We start from the raw sequence: 6,774 nt of genomic DNA on the forward strand, positions 1-6,774 counted from the left end.
GGGATAGATAACTATGAACAAGAGTCAGCTTTTTGTATCTATTCCAGTCAAATTTTAAAATTTATCACAAATTTAGTCATTACAAGAAGTGGATTATAACATTGTAAGTCATACTATTCTCACTTCGGAGAAATGCTTAAGCATTACATTATTGGCTATATTTTCAACAGAAACTTTATTAGTAACAGATAAGTATTTCTGATTTCGCGTTGTTTCCCTCTTCCTGCTCGAAATTCAATAAATCATATTTTCCACGCCACTTGTCAATAAAGTCGATTCTTCTTTGGTGTAACTGAATAACTTTTGATTAGTTATTTTCTGTTAATGTTTATCATGGCTGAAATAGGAAAAAAAAACTTATCTTCTTAAGCATTCATGTGTTTTAGTAACTAAGTTGGTAACATTGTAGTATCTAAAGATGATATCAGTTTCAACTTTGGATATATCTTGTTGCCTCTTTAACAACAAAGACCCATTGTATCTACATTAAAGAAAAATTTATTTCATCATGAAAGTTTCTCTGTGACAGCCTTTTATATTAGTCAACGTAGCTAATGGAGAACATTACAAATAAAGAAGTCGTTGTAAATATAGCAAACTTGATGTCATTTAATGATGTCTTAATCTGTTATTGCAATGATTATTATTTTGCTCTGTAAAACAGTTATGCTACAATACTTAGTTATTTACAATTTGACATTTTGTTAATTCGTTTATTAATGGCTGAAATGATTACCGACTCTCTTTCAGCTGCCAACTATGTGGCTATCTCCAAGCTTTGCAGACATCACCATCAGTTGTTGCTGCTGGATTGGTTATTGATTATCTTATTATATCGCCAGCAACACAACTGTGAGATTAATTGATACGTGGTTATGCAAGGCTGCCATGACTCCAACTCCGCCATTTGGACTCATAAGGACGATTCAAGGTAAGTAATCTAATCCATTAGTTATGGTATGTTACATGCTATTTCTAACACATTAAACCTATTTCTACAAATATCAGCTCTCTCATCTCTTTCCCTCTTTTAGTTCTCCATACACACACTCTCTATTTCAATGAGTATTGTTGCAGCTGTACGAAAAGTAAAGATCAAATTTAGTAGTTAGAAATAATGAATCTTTCCCTCCCTGTATGTGTAAACTCTCCATTTCACCTTTATTTTCTGGATTTCTCCTTCTTATATCAATAACAATAATTTTCCGGTTTTCTCAGTGTTTGCTGTTTAGAAAATTATTGCGGAAACTATATTTTTTGTTCTCAGATAAAGCGGTAAAAGTTATTGGAAAGATTAGTCAACGCTTGGCCTAAATAAAGTTACTAATTCTACCGTTCTACTACAAGGACATGTTAGTTGTCATGATTATTGGTAAGTACTATTTGGACACAATTTTTTCTCAAATCTCACACACTAAGGAGCACATGCCTTTCAATTAAACACATCCTTTCAATAACCTTTACTTTTAACAAAAGTCTGTAGTGAAATTAACTACAAATTGCCCTCATCCTGGAATAACCATATTCAAACTTAATCATCATATAGCTGTTGTTGAGGATAATTGTAAAATTCTCTTTTACTCCTTTTTCCATAAGGTAACTCATAGTTGATTAAGTGCCCGTTAAAATTCTCTTTTATTCCTTTATCTATAAGGTAACTCATACTTGATTAAGTGCCCATTTAGATTGACTTGTTTTAGGTGTTTTAAAGCAAAATGCTTATAAGAACTTATTTCTAAGTCAAAATAACAAAATTAAGCCAAAGTCAATCCAAACAGGCTTTATATCTTCTTTGTTTTACCCCTCCATAGTTCCCTAATCCTTTTTGCTTTTCATTATAGGATAAATACTAGAGCTACCATTCTTTAAACTCACCGGTTTAAAGAAAAAAGTAGTTTAATTTGAGAAGAAATGAAACTACGTAGCACAAGAAAAATGGAAAAGTTGTATGTCTGCTCATTACAATGATCTCCGAGATAATGATACTTTATGCCCAATCAGTTCTTGGATGATCTGCAGAATATCCTTATATGTGAGGGAAAGAACACGCAAAAAATTATCTTACACAAATTAGTTTCCCAATAAGTATTGAGTTAAGCATTTGACAGATTTTACTAAATGAATTTTAGAAACTAATACTCTTCTTAGAATAAGTCTATCTAACCAAAGACAACATAGTTGTCAACAAGTAGAAGCGTGGTTGTGGAAATTTGAAGGGGAGAAGAAAAACTTCTTAGAACAATATAAAAGTGCTCTTCTAGGCTACAACAATTATATTTATAAAAAGAAAAATTCATAGAGTGTCCCCTACTTTTCATAACATGTGTTATGTTAGATGGATATCACTTTCAATTTTTTTGGTATAATGTGCTTCATTAGTTCTTTTCAATTTCTCATTGTGGCTTTTGTTTAGCGTAATATACATGCTTAACCTGCCTTGAGTAGAAGAAAGAGTTGTACTATAAAGTTCAGTGGTTTCATTAAATATCATTGAACTTTAATAGATCATTGATGAAACATAGGAGGTGATTTCAATTGTTGTAGTAGGAATGTTAATCTTTGTGATGAAATTTAATAAACACAACTGAAAGTTCTCAAGAGAAGTACAATAAAAAACTTTCTTTTTCATTGTTTCGGCCAACTACATTTACTATTGATGTTGGATAGCTTTTATTATTTACAATTTGTAGTATCAAGTTCAGAGCACCTTACTTGAAGTAGGATTATAGTGTTGAGTTTGGAGTACGTTTTTATTGTAATTTGATTTTTTTTTATCTTTTCAAGTACACAGAAAGTGTATATTGACACCTCCTTTTCTATGATGTTTTCTTAAAATAGATAAAGTATTGTGTATTATAATCGCAAAACTAAAACCTCATATTGTTCAACTGCCACAATTGTTTCATTTGGCCAAGTTTGAGATCTACTGATTTTATAGCAACAAATTTGTGATATGCATACTGCAAGTCCAACAAACAGACGTGATCATAAGGAGACATAATCGAAAACAAGAAATGCATGACAAGTTAAAACATAGTAAAATCATTTAAGAAGATTCATAAGTCATGAACATGGTCAATGCATCTTTAAATCATAAAGGAAGCTTCATAAAACATTAGTAATTAACTTAGTTCATTTTTTTGGGAAGTTTACCATTAACTAACATAGATCATGTGAGCTATAACATGGAATCCGGTATATCCCTCATACCGAAAAAAGGAGAATTCTACTTGTCAAGGTATAACTCCTACACATCATACCATATGTTATATGTGGATCTACTAGCTAGGTCATTTAAGACAACTCCTACGGGGGCACGTAGTTTAGGACTAGAGGTTTCTACTAGAGACTAACCTAATTGAGCCTCCACCTCAAAGTCACTCAGTGCTAAGTAAAAATCCCACGGAAGAGTCGTTAATCATATTCAATTATCATTCATGGAAAAGTATAATTAAGATACTAATCCAAGCTAAAAATATTATAGAATAGCTCCTTAGACCATGCGTGAGAAAACCTTTCACCATCCATAACCTTTTCATAATAACTTTATAAGGCCCATAGTCATTAACTTCATACTAAAAATACCCTACTTTTAATGGAAATAGTTTTAAAAGCGTGATCTATAATCATTGATGACATATCCGAATACCATACTAATCAAGACCTAATTTAGATATTTTATATTGATATGTTGTGTTGCATTATGTTGTGAGGTGATCAATGATCTAGACCTCCGTAGAAGACTCTGAAACTGAATGGTGAGTCAAAAATGAATCTATGTGGTGATCGTCATATTTGTTTTATGTTGTGATGTGTAGTGATGCAAATGTGTCGTGAAGTGGAGAATCTATTTTTCTCCGAGCTATTGGTCTAGTGGGGTTTCGTTGCAAGAAGGGAGTAATTATATATTAAAGAAAGGTGTTCTTTTGGTGGAATTTTGGACTCTTCAACTAAATTCAGATTTGTTTGAGTTGTACCACATTATTGGATAGTTTTATTCTGGACGTGGCAAGTCAAGAGATATATTGTTGGATCGATTTATACCGCAGTGAATTTGAATCTCTTTAAAGAGAGTGAGATATATGCGCCTCAGCATGACTATATTTTTCTGTTCATTTTGTCATTTTATTCTCAATTGTAATTTACTTTAATTTGTGGTATATACACCTACAATTTTAAGGAGATTCAGTTTTTGTTACAATTTGAAAAATTGCAGATATCAAAATAAGCTATCTCAACATCATTTTGTTTCAACGTCGCTAGATCTCTTCAAGAGATGGATGGATAAAGTACTTTCTAGCTACTTGCTCAATTCAAGCAAAGAAACGATAAAAACAAATTAAAAAAATTACCTAATATTTTTTACAAATAAAGTAATACTACTTTTCATTAAAAAAATGATATTTATATTCTAGCATATTGGTGGTTCATGAAATAAAAAAAGTGATCATGAAAAGTGTGATTTTTTGCATCTTTGGGAAATGCTCTAAAAAGAGGATTACAAGTGCATATATTTATCTTAAAATAAATTACATAGTTTTTTTTTTTTTGTAATAACATGTGAAATATTACCATAACACCAACAAAGAATACAAACTAAGAGCATCTAGTCTTCCTGCCACCTTTCTAGGAAGAGTACAAGAGACAACCGAGACCTTAGATGAAAGAAGATAAAAAAACAACGCATTCCATTTACAAATTCTATGTATCAAGTACTGACATTTACTTGCTTTTCTTGCACTACTGGTCATACTTACTCTTTCTTTCAGTTCTCTTTGAGTCTTTGAATTATACCTCAATTATTAACAATTGTTTTCCTGAAAGCTTTCCAGTTTCTATCCTGCCAAATATAATAAACTAAAGCTTCACATCTTAATCACCATCACTTTTTTGATCAATTGCCTCTGGTGCCTTCCTTTTATTCGTTGCAAGCTTTTTTTTATAAGCCTTTTGTGGGATTGTAACATCTACACATGTTGCTAAAGCAGTTTTAACTGTAGTAATCCATTTGCACTCAACAAATAGATGTTGATTTGTCTCATCCATACCTTCATCATAGAGGCAACACACTATATTATCCACATATATATATGCATTTTTTGTAGCCTCTCTTTAGTCAGTTTTGCTTCCCTCATTACAGTCATGTATTCCAGTAGAGCAATATAATTGTTGGATACTGGATATTGCCTATTGCTAGTCAATGTATACCCACTTTTATCATACCATGTAGTCATAATATCTTTCAGGGCATTCATTTTTCTCTAGTACCAACTTTTGTCATGTGGTGGATCATGACTTCAAATATATTCTGTTGATTTCATACAGACCTCATTTACTCACTTCACCCACAACACATCCTTCTTATTAGCTACCAGCTGCCACAACAATTTCCTCACTGATGCTAAGTTTCACAGTTTGCATTTTTTTACAATCTTTCATATTTATTGGGACACAAATATTATCCCAAGCCACAAGTGAGACCTTTTTGTGTCCCTCTGAGCTTCTCCATAAGAACATTTTACATTGTTTATAAATATTGTTCAATACACTTTGTGGTAGAATGAAAATAGCTCCCCAAAAATTATATATGGAAAACAAAATTTCATTGATAATTTGGACTCTTCCAGCATAAGAGAGTTGCTTCGCATAGCCATTTTTTATTCTACAGGTTATGTGGATTACTTAAAGAGCCCATATTTCTCTCTGTTACTTGTAAATTTTAAATACCATTTTCAAAAACAAAATAACTTTTATTTCAAATTGCGATCAAGTTTACTAATCATCTAAGGACCATTTAGGATTTCACAATTTTCTTGATTTGTTTATTTTTCTGATTTGTTTATACTTTACAGTGTATGTGTTTGTATTTCACGATTCATCTTCTCTTTGGTACATCTATTGAAGAATCTCCATGACCGGCAAAGAAATGCTCTCAAAGATGCGCGAAATAGAGATTAATCAAAGTGAGAAGTTGAAGCACAATTTTATTGCGATAAATGTTTTTGTCAAAAATGGTAAAGTTTTTGTTGGTATTTCTCACTATCTTTTCCTTTAGTTATGTCGACGTCAAATTTTTTGTGATAGCTATTTATGTAGTTTTGAATTTGTAACAAATATTTAGCTTTAGTAGATTTTTTTTTTAATGCTAGATTATCAAATTATGCCTTTTTTGAATGGTGCACCATGCACAAGACAAAATGAAATAGAGAGGCTAAATCTTGAATTGTAAATTTAGTGGTAAATTACAATAGAAATATGTGATAAATTACCAAGAAAAATATTAGTAAGTCAATCTATAATGGTTAATATTGAAGAACTTTACCCCACCCCCTACTTCAATCTTCTGAAATGGATGTTAAAATGTGATTTGATTTTAAAAAAAATATATATAAAGATTATTGTTTACCATTTAAATTTAAATAGGTAATCTTAAAACATTCCATTACATTTCTACTTATGCACAAACTCAGAATAGCTAGTGATAAAATAAACAAATTTAGAAACACATGATAGAAAAAATGGGATAGTCTTTTTAGTATCCTTTTTTTATCTAATAAATATTTGTTATTCTATATTGAATTATTTAAATTGAAAAGTCACTTCGGGTGTGTTGCAAGTAGATTTTTGACTTATTTTCTGAAAAAGATTTTTTAGTGTTTAATTTATGAATGAAAAAGGTTTTTGAGAAAATATTGTTTATCTTTACTAGAGAGTAGAAAATAAGTTTTGAAATTGAAAATATTTTTTAAAAACAAACTTAAATTTTATTTGGGG

This window comes from Solanum tuberosum, unplaced genomic scaffold (assembly GCF_000226075.1).
Source record: "Solanum tuberosum cultivar DM 1-3 516 R44 unplaced genomic scaffold, SolTub_3.0 scf00751, whole genome shotgun sequence".
In the NCBI taxonomy this organism is placed as follows: Eukaryota; Viridiplantae; Streptophyta; class Magnoliopsida; order Solanales; family Solanaceae; genus Solanum; species Solanum tuberosum.